Consider the following 17,749-nt stretch of genomic DNA (forward strand, 5'->3'; position numbering starts at 1 on the left):
GGGTCCTTTTCTAGGGGAGAATAAAGATGAGTACACATCATTCCCTCCGTGAGTCTATCAAGGGCGCGCATGCTTATCTAAGAATGTTGTGGGAAACCCAGACGACGCCGATATACCAATGTAAATTTCAAGTTAACGCCTTTTAGTCGCCGCACCGGACTTTTCGTGTGGACCCTTTATCGGATGTAAAAGGCTCATACTGATGCATACAATGTTGCCCTAATTAGGATAGCGTTGCTTGCTTTTGCACGGTGGGGTGGAATAGGAACATGGATGAGGAAACACCCCTGGGGAACCTCTGAGAGACCCCGGCTGATAACTGGTCCTGAGGAGAACGAAGTGTTGCACTGCACTGTCGACGTGCAATAGCACTGATGAGGCGGCACGCAAGTCATTGAAACCTACCATCGACTCATCTGCCTCGTTCGATGAGTTCGGCGCCCTAATAGTAGACATGTGTGATGGGTAGCAGTGAATCAGGCTCTAAGCTAAAATCGAAGAAGAAATACGGCTTGCAAGGGCTGTTGTCTCTCGATGACAGAAACATATTGGTAGGAAAAACCATCAAAGGCAGCTAGCTACGATAACTGAAGTATCTTCACACGCATTTAAGAGTTTTGATTGCGAAGTGATTTTACTCTGCGTCTCTCTACAGCACTCGCGCTTTATTTGAACACTGTAAAATATCGAGTTGTTTGGCTGAAAATTGATCTTAAGTAATTTTTACGTGTAATCGAATGCTATTTCATACTAAAGGTATGGTATCCGGCCTTATGTAGACTCGATTCCTTTCCATAAGAGCGTCTACGCTAGCAATAACTTCTACTGTAACGCTTATGTCGAAGGGGTGTCTACTGATCTTTGTTATTTTTAAATCACCCTACCGCACACTTAATTTCGCGACATTCTGATAAGCTTATCTATTTTTACTAACTGTATTATGCATCATGAACACCGATCGTTCCCGTTAAGCCATCGATAGGGCCCAGTCGCTTTCAGATCGCCTCGGCTTCAGGCGTTAAAAATTTTCTATTTCTCCTTTCCTTACTGCGCTATTGACTATACAAGTGGGATTTACATCTTATATCTTAACTAGCGTCGATAGCACCTAGCAGACAATGTAGGTTAGGTTAGGAGAATAGGCTATTTGTAGTATCGTATCTGTTCGGTCGGTTCCCTTAGTTAGCCTTTTTGTATTAGAAGAGTACCTGTATATGCGCGCTGCGCCTTTGTCGATAAAAGGAAAACGTTCGCAGTAGTACTTGTTGTATTTATGTTTAGTGCGGAAGTATCATAAAGTCGCGTTTAGACACATTTATCCTTTGCGATGAGTACGCTTACGTTTAAATATATATATATATATATAGTAAGAGTGAAAAAACCAGGAAAATCAACGGTAACATGGATGCGCGCCGAACGTTCGTAAAGATATAACACCAATTTTTGATGCCTCCTTCTTTGTCATTTGATTTCCTAGGGGAATTTCTTTGTTTCGTCTGTTTCTTGGACAGACCGTGCTAGATCTGGTGGCAAGCCTTCTAAGTTTGAAATTCGCATAAAGCAGCAAGGGAAATTTTTCAAACATTTTTCTTTCTTCAAAAAGGTGCTCTTATACTAATAAAACCACACTGTTAAACTTAGATTGAAAAAACGTTATAGACGTTGTACACTGCGATTTTATATCTCCATTGTATATACTAAAAGTCCAGTATACTGATCGTCTTGGCAAGGCCATTCTTATTGAGTGCTCTATATATTAGCTCTGATAGAGAAGAACGTGTTAGGGATGTTTGGTATTAGCTCACGTCGTAAGTGATAGGGTTTCCATTTTGTATATTTATGTGGGTGTATATTCTACCGGTAACAGTTGCAACGGGCTTTTTTCTTAAATAAGTACACTTGGTTATATATTTGATGTGTACCGATGTATGCATTTTATTCGGCTGAAAATCGGTGCCATTTATCCCAGTGTCTATTACTAACTCTAAACGTGACGCGGGGTGACGAACGGAAAGGAGCCAGTCCCAAATGATCAAACTCGAGGAAGGGATAAGAGTGGGAACAGGTTGTCGCTAATTACAACATGATTGATCCATTGGATTGTATGCGACTTCGCGAAGTAGCACAAATGGGGAAACACCGCCACTAGGTAGGGTCTTAGCATTGAAAAGATACAAACAGTTTTCCGGAGAGGTGACCTACCAAGATTCGTATTGCGTCAACAATGTGTCGGTCCATGTGCATATATATGTGTATATACACACATATCCAGTTTACCTATTGAATATCGCTAGACACATTTCGTTTGTCGTTGGGGAAAAGGTTACCGGAAAGCAGTCATCCGAAACAGTAAGTAACAGCAGTTACGTCGGACTGGCAATATGAAAAATGTATTAATGACATTCGAATTAATACTGGTTGAAACTCCAAATATGAACCAACTTATTGACATGGTCTATATTTCAATACTTGCAACAGATATTCACTAAATCTATACACTTTTCTAAATCTGGGACATATTGGCATTGCTTTCCATCGACGACTACACAACAGAACCCCATTGAGAACCCCTCAATACCTTAATGTATGTTCACGGTGGCAGAAAAGCAGGCCTCTTGTCTTTCCGTGCCACTACCACTATCGATGAGAACGGGGTCACTGGCCAAGCTAACAAGCGACCCAGCCATCATCTTGCTTGCCACTTAGTTCGCGTTGATGCCTGGCCATTTTTCTGTCTTTTATTATACTGCATGCGTAGGCGTCGGTTGTGTTACTTCGCATTGCGTGGCCGGGCCACGAACTGCTAGACGTGTGTAGCTGTTTGCGTATGCGTATGTGGATATGCCCCGTTTCATACACGGCTGTCGCTAGTACGCTCGATTTATAGTCGCCAACTCGACACTTTTGGCGTCCTTTTCTTTGTGTCACGTTTCGGCTATTGTTGTTGTTGCTGGCTATTGCTATCATCGTTACGTCCATGGTACTGACCACGATTGCCGGGTGTCTACGAGTTGTTGCTGCTGCTGTTGCTGTGAAGTCGGCTAAGCTCTTTAACAGCATTCGGTGACGTTCGGCGGTGCTAGGTAAAAGCTAGCAGTTTGTCATGTCAGCGGGCGACAAACAACGGTCTCATTTAGCAACGGAAGTCGTTTCCTCTGTTTGACACAAATCGACTATCCACGACAGGCCTACGAGGTAATGTAGGCGCAAGTGACATAGCGATGGTGACAGACACTCGTTTTCGTTGTTGTTAACTTAAATAGCGGATGTCGAACGAGAGAAACGTCGAGAGCCAAAGAGTTGAGGGAGTGATACAAGCACACTAATGGTGTAAATGGTTGGCCGCCCCTCTGCCGTTTCTTTATCATTACGGTGCCTGCCATTCTATAGGCGACCTTCATCGGCTTCAGCTGTTAGCTGTTGCTGCCCGCATCGACTGCGGGTCACTGTGCTTTTATGCTGAAGGTCTTCGCTTTTATGCTGAAGGTCTTCATATGTTTGGGGTATTAATCTTCGAGTGATTAATGAGCGTATGAACCTCAGAGCATGCATAGTTTGGAGCGTGGGCGTGAACTGTGTAACCCTCACGAAAACGATGAAATGGGCACGGCAAATGGCTCCATAATAAAGCTGGTCTTAACTTTTCATAGCAATTCTCAACAACAAAGCGACCGAAACAAAGAGAGAGACAAAGAATATATGGGGAAAAATTTTGACCAGAATAGGGTTTATCTCGGGCAACTTACACCCTTATGGTGAATGAAACTGCTGGACCATAGACAAGACAAGCGACACTGCGGATTGAGTCGGACAGTCGGGGCGGCTCTATACGTGGTCTATATGTGCGCCATTTTTTTGGTTACGGTGTCTGGTATAATTAACGCAAAAGTGACATGGCGGAAAGAGATGATGACTGCAGCAGCGAGATCCGAATAGCACCTTCAAGAAATGACAGGCGTCAAGCAGAGCCATTGCACTTGGCCCTCCCTTGGAAAACTGCTTGACCTCGGTCTCCAGCAATCGATGACCAAGGGCCCCAGAAATGCAAGCAAAGTCAAGTCCTGGGACATCAGCATATAACAGACAAAATATTTTTGATTTAGTATATAGAAATGGTTTAAACGATAATTTCCATATGAGTCAGATTAAACAAGCTGATAAGTTGTTTTTTTTTAAAATATTTTTTATTTAATTATTTTTTACATTTTATAGCGAGATGTACAATAACCACATACATATGCATTCAGATTCAACGATTTATTTTATGTTGGAACTTTAACCTGTAAGGATTATACATGTCTAATAATGCTTTAATGTTTAACAGTACTTTCGAATGATAACAAAATATTTAGATAGTGAAGCCTTAATTATTAATTATACGATTAGAGGGGAGGAAAGCTAGCCCATGGGGCGTATCCCTTAAAGCTTTATGCTGGCGCCGGCATCACAATAACTTTTAAGCGAATCAAGTAAGTTGCGGCTTAATCAAACATATACGAATGGGTAGCGTTATAATAACAGAAGTTGGTAAACGATAAATCTACACTTGATATCCTCAATGCAGCCTTACAATATCGACGGTTTCGTGTCTGCCCTCGAGATTCTGTAATGAGGTCCTCATCCTTTATTTATATTTTTTTTACTACTCAATGACTCGTGAGCTCTCGTGGCCAGGCAACGGGCCACGAGAGCTAAAGGCTTTTTTCATGGAGAAAGGCTAGGGAAGCTGCTAGCTCAACAGTGCCCTGTGGCGTGTGTTACTAGGCGCGAGCGAATAAAATCAAAGAAAGAGGCTTAGATGAAATATGTTAGCAGGTGAAGGTTTACATACTGCAATAGTAGTAATAATACATATTATGGTAAACGGGGTACAATGCTTGCCACAAAATAGGGTGTGTCACAAAAAATTCTTAGAAAAAAACACTCGTGCATTTCGTTCTGTGATTTTACACAACGTCTTCTTGTTAGTTAATCTGCAGCTCTGTAGGGCATTCAAGACTAATTTCGCCAAACAACAGGCTTCTCTTCAACGTTAAGCCAATCAGATAAGCCTTGAAGAGAATTCTGTGTTTATGAAGTCTACCTGTATATCTCATGTTCTTCGTAAACCTATCCAAAGCAGCGTCTTTGTACTACACAGAAGCGAATTTTATCATGTAAATATGTGTATATAGCCTTACGATATAATAGTTGGTGGTACTTCACATTCGTAAATCAGGTATGCGTCTTTTCTCTCTATAAGGAAAACAAGTTTTCTATGAAGTTGAATTGGCAGAATCAATATTTGATATCTGGGCCAGTGTTCTTCACTCTTCCGGATTAACTGTGTCTAATTCAAGCACGGCACGTGTTTATTGCCCAGGCGTTTTCGCGTTATCTTGACTGGCAGCCTATGCGAGTGGTCATGGAAAGCCAAACGAATCGGTCATGATGAACGTACCAATAGGTAAGTAAAAAAATTAGTATTTTAGAGACAAGCTGGCTATTAATGCATACATGAAGGTGCATGACTATTGGACGTATATTAAGTAATTACATTATAATTAGAGGTCCGGCACAACCAGGGGTATCAGAGCCGTTGCGTAATCGATTGCGAGTTTCTACCTAGAATCTATAATTTCCGTTAGAACGTCAGCGATGACAGTGAAAGTATTTCTTACTATAACCTATAAAGCAACAGGACTTCGATCTGGTTATTACGTTGAAGAGTCTGGAAATCCATCATTAGAACTCGCACAAACGATGCGAGGTCAGATCCTCAATAATATGAAGTTAATTTGAACATGCCAGCAGTGCAACGACACCTTTTTACTTGGGTTCAGACTCTCCACGTGTTGCATTTAGATAGTCTGTAACCCAAAGGATACAGACAATTGTTATGGGGTGAGGGTCAGGAAAAGCCTCTGAACGTCAAGTCAGCTAGTTCGACACAAAATCTGCTGGGGCAAAACAGCTACGAACGACGACAGGAACGCTATTCATAACGCCAATAACCACAGTCCCTTCTCCACTGGAAAACTCCACTACGGACCACAGGATTACGTACAACAGGATAAATGGCAGTACTCTCACAGTTGAAAACCCGATGTCGTTACCAATGAGAGGACTCTGAACTCCCTGCAGGAAGCTTATCTAAATGGTCGACCCATGTGATTGAAGGACATCCGTTGGACTTGCTAGAGTGACCGTTCTCTTATCTTTGTAGCACGTAGTCTTCTGCTATGTATAGCGACGGCGGAAAATGCCCCTTGCTCGTAACAGAACCGATGTTCCTCTACTAAATCCTGAGTAACACTGTGAATCGTATAACATTCTAGTTGCTTTTAGTTACTTTTCGATTTACACTTGAAAAAAATATGGAACCGTCTACAACGAAAGGCAATTACAAGTTTAACACAGACGACTAAGAATAGAACATAATTTTTCATAAAATATTAATTGCCCTAGTAACCGGTGACTTGATTCGTGTTAATACAAGTAGGCAATTAAGTTAGAAAAAAAAAGTGGACGCTTTTTCAGTTTTCTCTATTGGATCTTAAAAAAAGTGTTGGCCGTTTTTTGATGGTTTCAGAGTCGCATATCTCAGGTAATGTGGACCGCGTCAGATCAACGTTAGTGTTATTTAGAAGCTGGGATTGGGCAGTAGCATATAAGCACAAACTGTCCGAATGTCTTTGTTCAGATTGAAGATAGAGCGCCTTGAAGATGAATGGAATTTATGTGAAAATTCGTTCTATTTCATTAGAATTTTATTACGATAAAGGCATAAATACTGCCCAGGCCCATAAAAACATGTGTTCTCTTTACGGCTATTAAGAGAAAACTGCTTGAAGATGGTTCTTGAAAACATCGTTGTGGTGGTCAGCCACTTAAGTGGTAAGTTGGTTGCGAAAGTTCACTGAAATAACAGGTAACTATCCACGATATTGTCAAAGAACTAGACGTTCAGCACCGGACAGTTGTAAACCGTTTTAAGAAAACTGGCTACAAAAAAGCTCGATATCTGGATGGCATGTAAACAGAGAAACAAGACCGTATCTACTTCTGTGAAGTTTTACAGCAACGCAACGAAATCGAACCACGCCTAGAGCGGTCATCACGGCTGGTAAAAAAACTGGATCACATATGACAATAATGGGTAAATAGCAAAAAAATAAAATAAATAAAAACGATGTCCTCCACAATCTGTGGCAAAGGCGAGACTGACGAAAGAGTACGATGACAGAACCTGTGAGTAAAAAAATGACCTCCACCATAACAATGCCAAACCGCATCTACCACTAGCTATCCAGTAAAAACCGAAACAATCTCGAAATTGAAGGCGAGCTATTATTATATATAGATATAATCCAAATCCGCTGAATTTTAAAATGCCAAACAAATCAATAACCCTTTCGTTAGGCTTGAAGATTCACTTCAGCGATGTCGAAACTAAATTCGTAAGGAAAAATTGCGACTGTTATAGATGTATAGTATTTGCTAATAATTTTAATAAAGGGTCTTTGCTAATAATCGGCTTCATTCCTATGGGACGAGCAGGAAGCTTTTTTCAAGAACAAACATAGCGTAGGTTTGTTCCATATGTTTGCCTTACAAACATATGTATTAAACCTTTTTTTGCGACAAATCAACGAACGTTTTTACATGCCGCATCTCAGTGTTAAACGGCTTCCGAAGAAGGAAGCGATTCCCAGAACTTGATGGAACAGCCGCCATTGTGATCGACACATCATTCGTCTACTTATATTAGAAATAGAGAATCCGCGCGTCGTGACCGTGACTAACTAGACGGTGCACGACTCGATACCGGAAAGCTCCGCGTTAACTGTCATCTAATATATCATATTTAAGACACATATAGACACGTAATATTGATAAACTTATTTTTCCCCTAGCTGCTTTCCATTGACGAGACGAAAGTGAAAGATTTACGACTACATCAAGCGTGTCTTTGACACTGTCTCTCACTACAGCTGTAGCATATACATAAGCTTATTCGCCATGAAGACCATTAACGGGAGGGCTAGAATTGTGCTTTTTTTTAAACATTTTTTTTATGCCGCTGTCAATTTATAAGCAACACTTAGTTTCGAAAAATATCCTAAAATATATTAGACTGTCTTATTGATTCGGAACTAAGCTCCTTGTCCTTGAAATTATTGAAATAATGATTACGCTTATATCTTGTTCATAAAGTGAGGATTATAGCTGAGTAAACCCACATGTGGGTATTTCGGACTATGTACGAACTTTACGCCGATGCGTGTCCCGATCAGCGCAATACGTTTATGGGTCGTTCGGCTGCCAACTCGTTCAAGCGACACGCAATACCCCAGAAAACAAAATACAAGGGGCTCGACAAACATTATCATCCACAGTCACATATAATTGAAATATAGAAGATCGTATATTTTCTAGTGAAATAGCACATTTTATGGCCCTATTTTTTAAAAGTGCTGAAACTTCTCCAGCGGATGCCTTGGGTCCTTGCACAATAATATTATGCACTACGATATAATCTTTACATAAGCGGTTTAGGAAAAGTACATAATATGTATGAACCATGCATCGATGTGAAAGGCATCACCATTATTGCAGTTCGCCACTCAATGCGGACGCGGAGAGACTCCGACGGAATACAAGCAGCTCCACCGATTATCGACAGTGGAGGTCTAATCATATCCAGGAAGAAAGGAAAAGTGTTAACTAATATATCTATCGTCTACGCAAGAGGCATCCGCTATCTCGAAGCGCCTTAACAAACAAGCTACATATCAAATATAATAATAATCTGACTCCAGCAGGCAAACTCTACGAGTAGTTTTTATGACTACTACTTGTAAAACATAACTATCAGTTACGTGGTGAGGGACCGAATTTGCGTACAGCTTATCTTCGACCTCTGAGGCGTTAATCAGGGCGATTAGTTCTAAACCACAGAACACTAGCTATATACATAGCAAGTTGTCTACGAAACCTGTCGACGCAGTACCATGAAGTACATGTCTGTATAGTATTTGTATACTATTGTATACATTATTCCTGTGTAGAAGGAAGTAATCGTCTTACGAGGGACTTGTTGTTTCCGCTCTCAATCTCTTGAGAGCCATCCACACGGTATTAAGTATAGCCCGAGGGGAGCTGTTAGGATCTTTGTATACGGACTGTAGGGTGTCGCGCAGGCAACCCCCTGGTCGCCGTTCGGGTCGAAACTATTATTCCACAGAATCCTTTGCTCTTTTTGCATTATTGTCAGACTTAGCCTCTATGTAACACTACTGCATGGCCTGCGATTTTGTTGAGTGCTGCCTCATTTTTGAGGACCTTTACTGGTCGATACCGTTCTTTATGCGCGGTATGACTAGTGGCCATAATAGGATATCTATATACGTAGAAATGGTATAGAGTAGTTACTATTGACCAGCTACATTATGAGAAGTCCTAAATAGGTTCCCTACTTTCATTCAAGGTTGTATTGTATTCACAATATACGCATAGTTTTGGTAGAACCAATGCCTTTTGTTTTCTACGTCGCTTTGCAAACTGTGTTTCTGTTGTAGAATAATTTATTTTTGCACATTTATTTTGGCTGGCTACATGCGGTTTAAAGCATCCCACAGTCTCGATTCGTCACAATTACAGTACCATTTAAAAGATGAACCCAGATATTGGGTCACCTTGTTAGCACTGAAATAAGCATCATTGTTTAATAGCGCCGGTTTTCGTTGCTTTTTGACGTCAGCCTATAAATGAGCGAGCTTTCACGTATCGGTTGAGTTGTTTGAAAACTCTGTTCGTGTGCATAACTAAGTGTGCATGCTTAAGCCCATTTCTTTCATGTATTCCGCCGCATAATTGGCCGTGACAATGGGTCTGCTGAACCGTACCGTCGATATGCGAACTCAGGTCTCATGATGTGTCATTTTAGTTATCGCATACTGGTACACGAGTTGCCCCATTTCTTCCGGTGTGTCTGATGACTTCGCCCTTCTATTGAGGGCGATTGCCTTTAATCTCTGTCGCTCGCAGTTTCCCATTGAGTGGTGACTTTTATCCAACCGCTAAATACCTAGGTATCATCAACGAGCTAGGCTTTAATGTAAGCCATAGCGAGGATAAACATACCTACAAACATAGCCAATCCAATGGGTGATATTCTGTCCGAGGGCAACGATGAGGGCATCCAATCCACTACCCTCTGCTCACCAAACTTTCACTTAGGTGTATATTCGCTTTATCATTGGAACAACAGAATAAAAAAAAAAGCTGAGTATTGGTACTGACACCTGCCAATGGTTTGCCGCCACGTCTCTGTTCAATTTCCGTTCAGATGTCGCTATGCAGGTCGACAGAGTTCTACCTATAAAAGGATGCCTTTGGGCAACTGAGTTTCGTTGCCAATAGCGAGTTGTTTGCTTCAATCTGGTCCTCACACCCCACTGAATGGAAGGTCTTGGTTTATAGTACACACATACAGAGCAACAACAATAGTAACAAAGCAACCGCGATAATGTGCTACTATAATGATTAACATGTCAGCCATGGTGCTGTTTACCCTCTTAACCCTATTCGCTGTGCGAATAGGGTTAAAAGGGTACCACCAAACCCACAGGACTTGCCGTCCAACGTTTAGACTCACAATGAGCGAGCTCATGGTCCTTCCACCACTCCTTTAGAGTTACGTCAATGTAACACCTGGCAGCCGCAGTCACCTGAATATATTGTGCAAATATCACCGTGCGGGGTAACCGCTTGCTGGCGAAGCTTTCTCATTGTTACTGCGGGCGCCGTGGCTGTTCCTCTCCTTCACAAGCACTACCAGGACGCTTACTTATACATATAAGGGATGTTCATGGTTGCCTGTACTTTCTCTATTAATATGTGCACCGCTCTGCGATACTTTCTTACCTCGTTCAGATCAGGTCCTGCTTATCGCCTTCTAGCGGATTTTACCAGCACTTAAGTGTACACTTCCTTCCGAAAGCATCATCATACAAACATTGCTGTTTCAAGTGGCTTCAAGTAGAATAGATTAGCCTCACTTACTACGATGGTATAGACTCGCCTCCGGAGTGCTGAGATACATCGTTCTAAATAAACCCCTTTAAAGTGAATAAAGATTTGTCAGATCCCTTGCTGAGTATGCTGACGTAACGTTTGACGTTCCTAAATCTGTGACAGTATCATCTGAAGATGGCTTGAAAAGACACCGAGTCTCGAATGCACTCTGTTGAAATGGCAAGCATTGAGCACTTCAGCTCTAGAATTACATATCGTACATTAGGCGGTCTCTTTAGATTTCTAGCTCGCGATGCTAACTGATATGAAGGTACTTCATATTTAGTCGCTTATCGGCTTTACCAATACGCCAAACTGTCCGGCGACAGCTTTGCAATAAGAAGGGCTATTGAGATTCTCCTGTGATTGTGAGAGTTTTGCCATGCTATAGGATAAACAATAAAACATCAGGACCAAAAATCGGAAGTTAATAAGGGACGTCAGCCGTTTTTGGGGTAGCTAACCCCTTGTGAGGTTATTTTTCTAAACCTTCACTCTGTAGCCCCTTGTTCATGAAAACCCTCTTTCTTTCCTTCGCAATTATCGGAGGCCATCTTAAAGGTCGCGGTAACTACTAGCGCCTCAAAATGCAGCGAGATTATTTTGAACGTAGTTTCTATACCCGATTCTCTATACGGTATTTGTTCCAAGAAAAGTATAACGTTACCACTTTCAAAAGTTAGTGTTCGAAGTTCATTTACTTGTCAAACAAAAAACACGAACCATATCAGGTACTAGTAATAACCAACGTCATAAGGCTATAAGTTAGCCAGGCGTCGAACTTCTGTTCATAACTTCTGCCTAAAGTGCTGCCCACTGCTTGCTACCTTTCGTCCGGCATGTGTATTGACCGTGTCTTATTTAGCGAGCTTCAACTGAATAACCATTGACGACGATTCAGTCAGATAAGAGTGTCATAGGGTAGTATTTTCGAGATTGCTCGTTTTGTTACCCGAAAATACACCTTGCTAGTCGGCGGATCTAAATTAAATTGCATCTCTTACAAACGACAAACTATTTACCTCGGGGGGAGGGGGTCTGTACGCCGATGGAGGCCTGCTGCGGTGAATTCCTTAGACGTAGGATGGTTAGCATTGTGATTATTGTACTCGAGAGACTGCTCTAGGCCTGTTCCGGTCCTTTGTTAGCTCGATCGAGAACATCTCCTGCCAACCTTTTCACATAGAAGGCTTTCCTTCTGGCTGTGTAATCATTTGTATCCCTTAAGCAGCGCATCTGCAAACATCGCTATTATTGGCTTAACTCCGCAAACTCACTCTTCTATTGATAGTTACGATGCGCAAAGTATTTTCATTTATTAGTTGATTTCCAGCTACTCGTATTCGTATAAGTTCGAACAGCTAATATTGTGCTACGCACGCAGGTCATGTAGGCTCTGATCTAACGTATTATTTTAAATAAGTGATACGCGAAATAGATATAGTGTATTCCATGGTCAGTGCGTAATTCTATTTCCCACTACTATCGATTGGTATAACAGGTTCTGAAACTTACCCGTAGACCATCTTTGTGTGCTCTTAAATGTTGGAGAAACGGGCTTATGAGTTAACTTGTTAGGAGGCCACATCTCGGCCCGAGGCATCGTCTGCATCTGCACCGGATTAGTAGTTGTTGGCTGCTGGCAATGGGAAGCAATTATGGACAACGATCGAATTCGGCAGAGCGCATTTCCATAGACCAGGATGGACTGCTGGACGGTCTCTCTCACTTGTCAGTTGAGGCCTGTAGAAACGGATAAAGAACAGTGAGTCCGATGGTAAAAGGCACTCGACCTGCTAGCTACGACAAGGTGACGATAAGGTTGGCTCTAGTCAGTAACTGAACGAGGTGCAAACGAACCTTGTGTTGAAGGACACTTCGATGGAGTTGTGTCATGTTGGTGAATAATTCCCATCTTCAATTCAAGGGAAAGATGAATATCGTAAAAAATTGAGGTCGTTTAACCTATTACGTGAGCTCGTGTGCAACCATCGCACAAATATACAAACAGAAGCTATACGATCTGGATGGTTCCGGAATCCAGTCGTTGATTAGTATAACCTTCTATGGCGTCTTGGTCACTTATTGCAGTACTTATCGCTGCATGGGCCGCTGGCCTAAGTGAAAAGCTATCTATAAGAAATCTTTAAAAAGCCGAATTATCATACTGTACTTCGGCAACCGACGCAACATAAACTTGAAATTACGGTGGACGCAAATATATCTTCAATCCGTCTTCATAGTTTCATTGTAGCTTGGAATAGAAAAGCTCTGTTCACCTATGTTCTGCCTCTTCAGAAACCGTATTATATCTGAACCAGACAACATTCAAGAAAAGAAGCTGCACGGAAGCACGTTCTGTATTTCCCTTAGACAGAATGATGACCCTTTGCTAGAGGTTCCAAAGTTTCCACGCGATATATTTTATGGCAGTGGTTCAACCTAACCTAACCCTCTGTGCCAACCAGTGTCCGGTGCGCAGGGTATGCCGTAGACATTACCCCAGAGCATTCTTTCCCGATCTTTTAGTGACTGACTGTATCCGAGTCCTGCGTTGTCGAAACACGCCATGCCTTCCAGTTCCTACTCTCACGCTCGAGATAGCGCCGGTATGATTCCAAAATGGCCCGGCGGCTAGGAATCGTGGCAAGTTGGCATTCGTAAGGAATCTTGAGCGGACGCAGCTTTCGAGTACTCTAGTCATAGGTCGGAGGGTAGGATCTCGGCGAAAGTCATAGTTCTGCAGAAAACATAATCTTGTCGAGTGAGTGATTCGCTGTTGGCCGGTTTTCGTTGTCTACTTGACGCAGTCACGCGTGAGCACTAGCGTTCGAGTTAGACAGCATCCGTTCATTTCTCGCTAGGCTCCCCTCCCTCACCCAGCTTGTAGTACAGCCCTCTGTGCGTCCTTACAACCTGAGCCAGGCTGAATTTCACCACAACTTTTCTCTACTCAAACTAAAGGGTACTGCTCCTTGGTTTGAGTAGTACTTACGACGCCTGTGCTGCTGAATATCACATCTGCGAAAGGGTGTGCCTGTATGTGCCTTTGCACAGTGCTGGCTTGTACAGTGGTTATGTGAATGGTAAGCACCTCGTTGCACTGGATGCTACTGAGGAGGTCTAGAGTCAGGTTCGAGCACCGAAACACTACTAACCGCAAATTGAAGAACAAGAAATTGGGAGAAGAGAACAGTGCACGTATGCTATGTGTGGGTGTGAGTCCACTGAGGACTAGAGAGAGAGAGAAGAAAGGGAAGGAAACCTATTCTCTTTTCGCTTTGAACTGGGACAGCAGAACAGAAGTATCTTGGGTCGATTCCAGAGTATAGGTCCTATTCAGAACGGCAACGGTCGCTGCGGCGGTAGCAGAAGTATCAGGATCGGTGGCGGGAATCCTTGCGGACACTAGATCGCACAACACAGACAACAATGCATCGAAGCTAGCGGTGGCGTTAGACCGCATAACTATACCGTTTACCTTAACTTACTATGCGATGTCCCACCTTGTATATTATTTGCATCTCCCTTATTTTTCAGCCTAGCAGTAATGCTACACAACGCAATGGAGGCTTTACCTAGCAGAGTAGTTGGCAAACCATCTGTAGCCGTAAGGTGTCATCATAGCGAGTCGTCGGATTTCTCAACGATCGTCTTCTTGCTGTCTGTCCCTCGTTAGTAGTTCTAATGTAAGCTCGGTTCAGCAGTCAGTACTAACGCTAAATAGAGAACGCGGAATAGTTTCCAAACCACAATATCATCGTCCTGGGCCGCATCCTAGCGTTGCACAAATGCTGTACGCGCTGTGCTCGGCTCTAATGTTATGACAGAGATAAGCGTATAGAACCGGTTTTCGCGTGCACCCACGACACATACAGACGCATTTATACACAGTAACCGCCTATGCGAGATAGCGGGAACTAATAGAGAGGAGTATTCTGCCTGTATCTAGTATCGTACATTGAATCAGTGAAGGCCACTCATTAGGGTCATAGTAGCTGCGAAAATCTCTAATTTTTCGAAATAATAAAATCATATCCATAGCTAGGGAGCATGATAGCTAGGGAGCTATCATGTTGCCTTATACTATAGACAGTTGGAAGAATGTAATCCGATTGTATGTACGCATTTGTATACATACGACCGGACACATCTGATTCACGGTCAGCACCGAATTTTTCATGTGGGTGCGCGTGTTTGCAAAGATGTGCGGTCTGCATCGTCCGTACATGGGCAAACGGTAGCGACAGAAGCGGGCTCCGGATCGCACCGCTGCTCACTTTCCCAAATCGAGTTCGGAAATCGTACGGGTCAACCGGCAAAAACGGAAGAGCTTCTGAATTGCTAGATGGCGAGTCTTAGTATTGACCGAAGATATTTGGCGGCTTCCACTTGTTGACGCAGTCAAGGAAGAAACTGTTGATCGACATTCTCTTGCACGTAGACTATGCGTCTATACATAAGGGGCTTTGAAGAATGCTTTTTTGTAGGCCATACGAATAGTTACGTTTGTGGGAGACATGTAAAAGCGAAGGTCCCAATGGAGTAAACTTAAAGTTGTTCATTGAATACAAAACGTTCATTAACAGTAATTAGATTATATTGATTTATTGAGGGACAGAGGAATGGCTGCTCTTCCTAGTCTATTGAGCTGTGCCAGATCCCTGAAGCAACGTTTAGTAGTACCTAAGCCTGTCGCAAAACACCTAACAGTTTCTATTATGTAGAAAGTTTCTAACGGAGTGAACCAGTGTCAACTACTCATGGATTAACTCTTACTACAGTCACGAACGCACTATTGGTACAGCTCATCTCAGGACTGTTTCCAGCTTCTGCATACAGGTACACAATACGATCCGCAAAACAAGCTGCAAGAGAATAAGAATGAGCTCTGTATAGGAAGAAACAGGAAGCAATACGACTTGTCTTCAATCCATAGCATTTATCTTGTAAGGCAATCTTCAAATTGACTAGCAGCCGAGAACGATACTAGGTGTAGTTGTTGCAGTAATACTCATTCTCCTCGTGGCCAAAGGTTCAGTGACTAACCCTGGGCGTGGTCGCTGGCCAGTTGCGAGTAACTTGGCCTTCAAGACTCTATATTATGTACTTATCTATTAGTCAACTACGATATCATGGTTATCGTCCGCTCACGACAAGAGGGTGTCCCTCAAATTAATGACTACCCTTCCTTCTGGACAACAAAAGCACAGAGAGCATCGCATCACGCTGTACGACTATTTATTTGTTGAGTGCGTATACCACATGATCCAGGGGACTTAAGGGAGAGCGAATAAAAGATAAACGGAAAAAGCAACAGGAGTTATCTACGCAATAAGCAAACAATAGGATATCGTATTGAAAGCACCGTTAGCAAAGGGTAGATTACGAAGATGGGACATAATGCCAGTCTATTATCTATTTAAATACGTGTTGTGAGCACCGTTAGGAAGGGCGTCAAGGCAAGGTTTGGCTGCGATTCAGGTTCCGCCTGCCCCCGCACACGTAAATTCCTAATGGGGACTAAATAGGTGTGACAGGATGGATAGGAGGTAATTAACTCACGATGATAATATTTGACAGTAGTTGCCGCTGCCTGGGGAGCAACAGACAGACCTTTAAAGTACATATACTGTTAGTCCCATATAGCGAATAACATAATGGACTAAAGTCACCTTCTGTTATGGTCTTAAGCAGCCATGAAATTGTTCAGTAAATCGGTACTGATGGGGGCGTTCACTCACGTTGAACCCCACGCTCCAGTATGTAAATATATGCTTAAAGCGAAAACTAATGCAGGCCTGTTTCTAGTGAAAACATATGTGCACTGTTAAACTTCAACAGCGTTAAGTTGACCGTCGAATACGTTTACGGTTCATATCATAAGAAGTCTTTTAAAGCGGTTTCCAAAGTTCTCTAGATGGTAATACGCCCGTGTAATAGCCTATCGCTGCAGCGAGAGGGAAAGTCTCTCAAATTGATCGAAACTAGCTAACAACTTCAAAGTATCGAACTACCTACAAGTCTAAATATTTGGCTTCAAACAGTCATTTTCGGTAGTAATAGAATAGAAGGTCGCGTTATGACGTCCGTAGATAAACCTATACTGCGTGTATGTTTTCATTCGATAGTAACAAGTAGTCGAGCTTAAATGGCGTCACAGTGCAGCATCGCAAGCAATTCAGTATATCTAAAGTACGACCTTTATCACCGCTCTGTGACCTTCGCTGGGACTCTGACTCTACGTAATGAACAGAGATGCTCTTACTTCAGGAAAGGTTACATCACGAGAGACGCGAGACAACATAACGAATACGTGGAAAACGCAAGCCATATAGCAACGACGTTGCTATATGGCTTGCGACGATATAATATATATATATACCATATCGTCGTTTTATTAAGTTTAAAGCGCAAATTATTGACGCGCCCGTAAAGGGAAAAAGAGCAAACGGCGAACAAAAGGCAAGGCCAAATGCAGCCTGCAGTTGCTTTTCCTAAAAGCAAAAAAGCCATTGCTGCTACCACTGCTATTAACCAGCACCACACACAAGCGGAAAAGGCCGTGCCTTTACCAGCATCGGCCTTCAGCCAATGTTTAGTTCCTGTTTGGCCTGGGTACGCGGAGCATTTGAGGCCGTCACAGGGACTTTCTGTGCTGCACGTGATCCGCACGAGCTACAAACACCCT

At 42.6% G+C, this 17,749-nt stretch overlaps 1 protein-coding gene across 3 annotated transcripts in view; it reads left to right on the forward strand.

Annotated features, from left to right (window-relative positions):
• The window catches only part of pico (ras-associated and pleckstrin homology domains-containing protein pico), a 212,191-nt gene that overhangs the window by 114,634 nt on the left and 79,808 nt on the right, over positions 1–17,749 (forward strand). Inside the window, exon 2 of one of the 3 annotated variants that reach the window (XM_022813811.2) lies at positions 5,363–5,446. The exons of the other annotated variants lie outside the window; for them this stretch is intronic. The gene's annotated coding sequence lies outside the window, so the exon portion shown is untranslated. The remainder of the gene's footprint in view (positions 1–5,362; positions 5,447–17,749) is intronic. 3 annotated transcript variants of the gene reach the window in all.

This window comes from Varroa destructor, unplaced genomic scaffold, assembly GCF_002443255.2.
Source record: "Varroa destructor unplaced genomic scaffold, Vdes_3.0 BEIS01000007.1, whole genome shotgun sequence".
In the NCBI taxonomy this organism is placed as follows: domain Eukaryota; kingdom Metazoa; phylum Arthropoda; class Arachnida; order Mesostigmata; family Varroidae; genus Varroa; species Varroa destructor.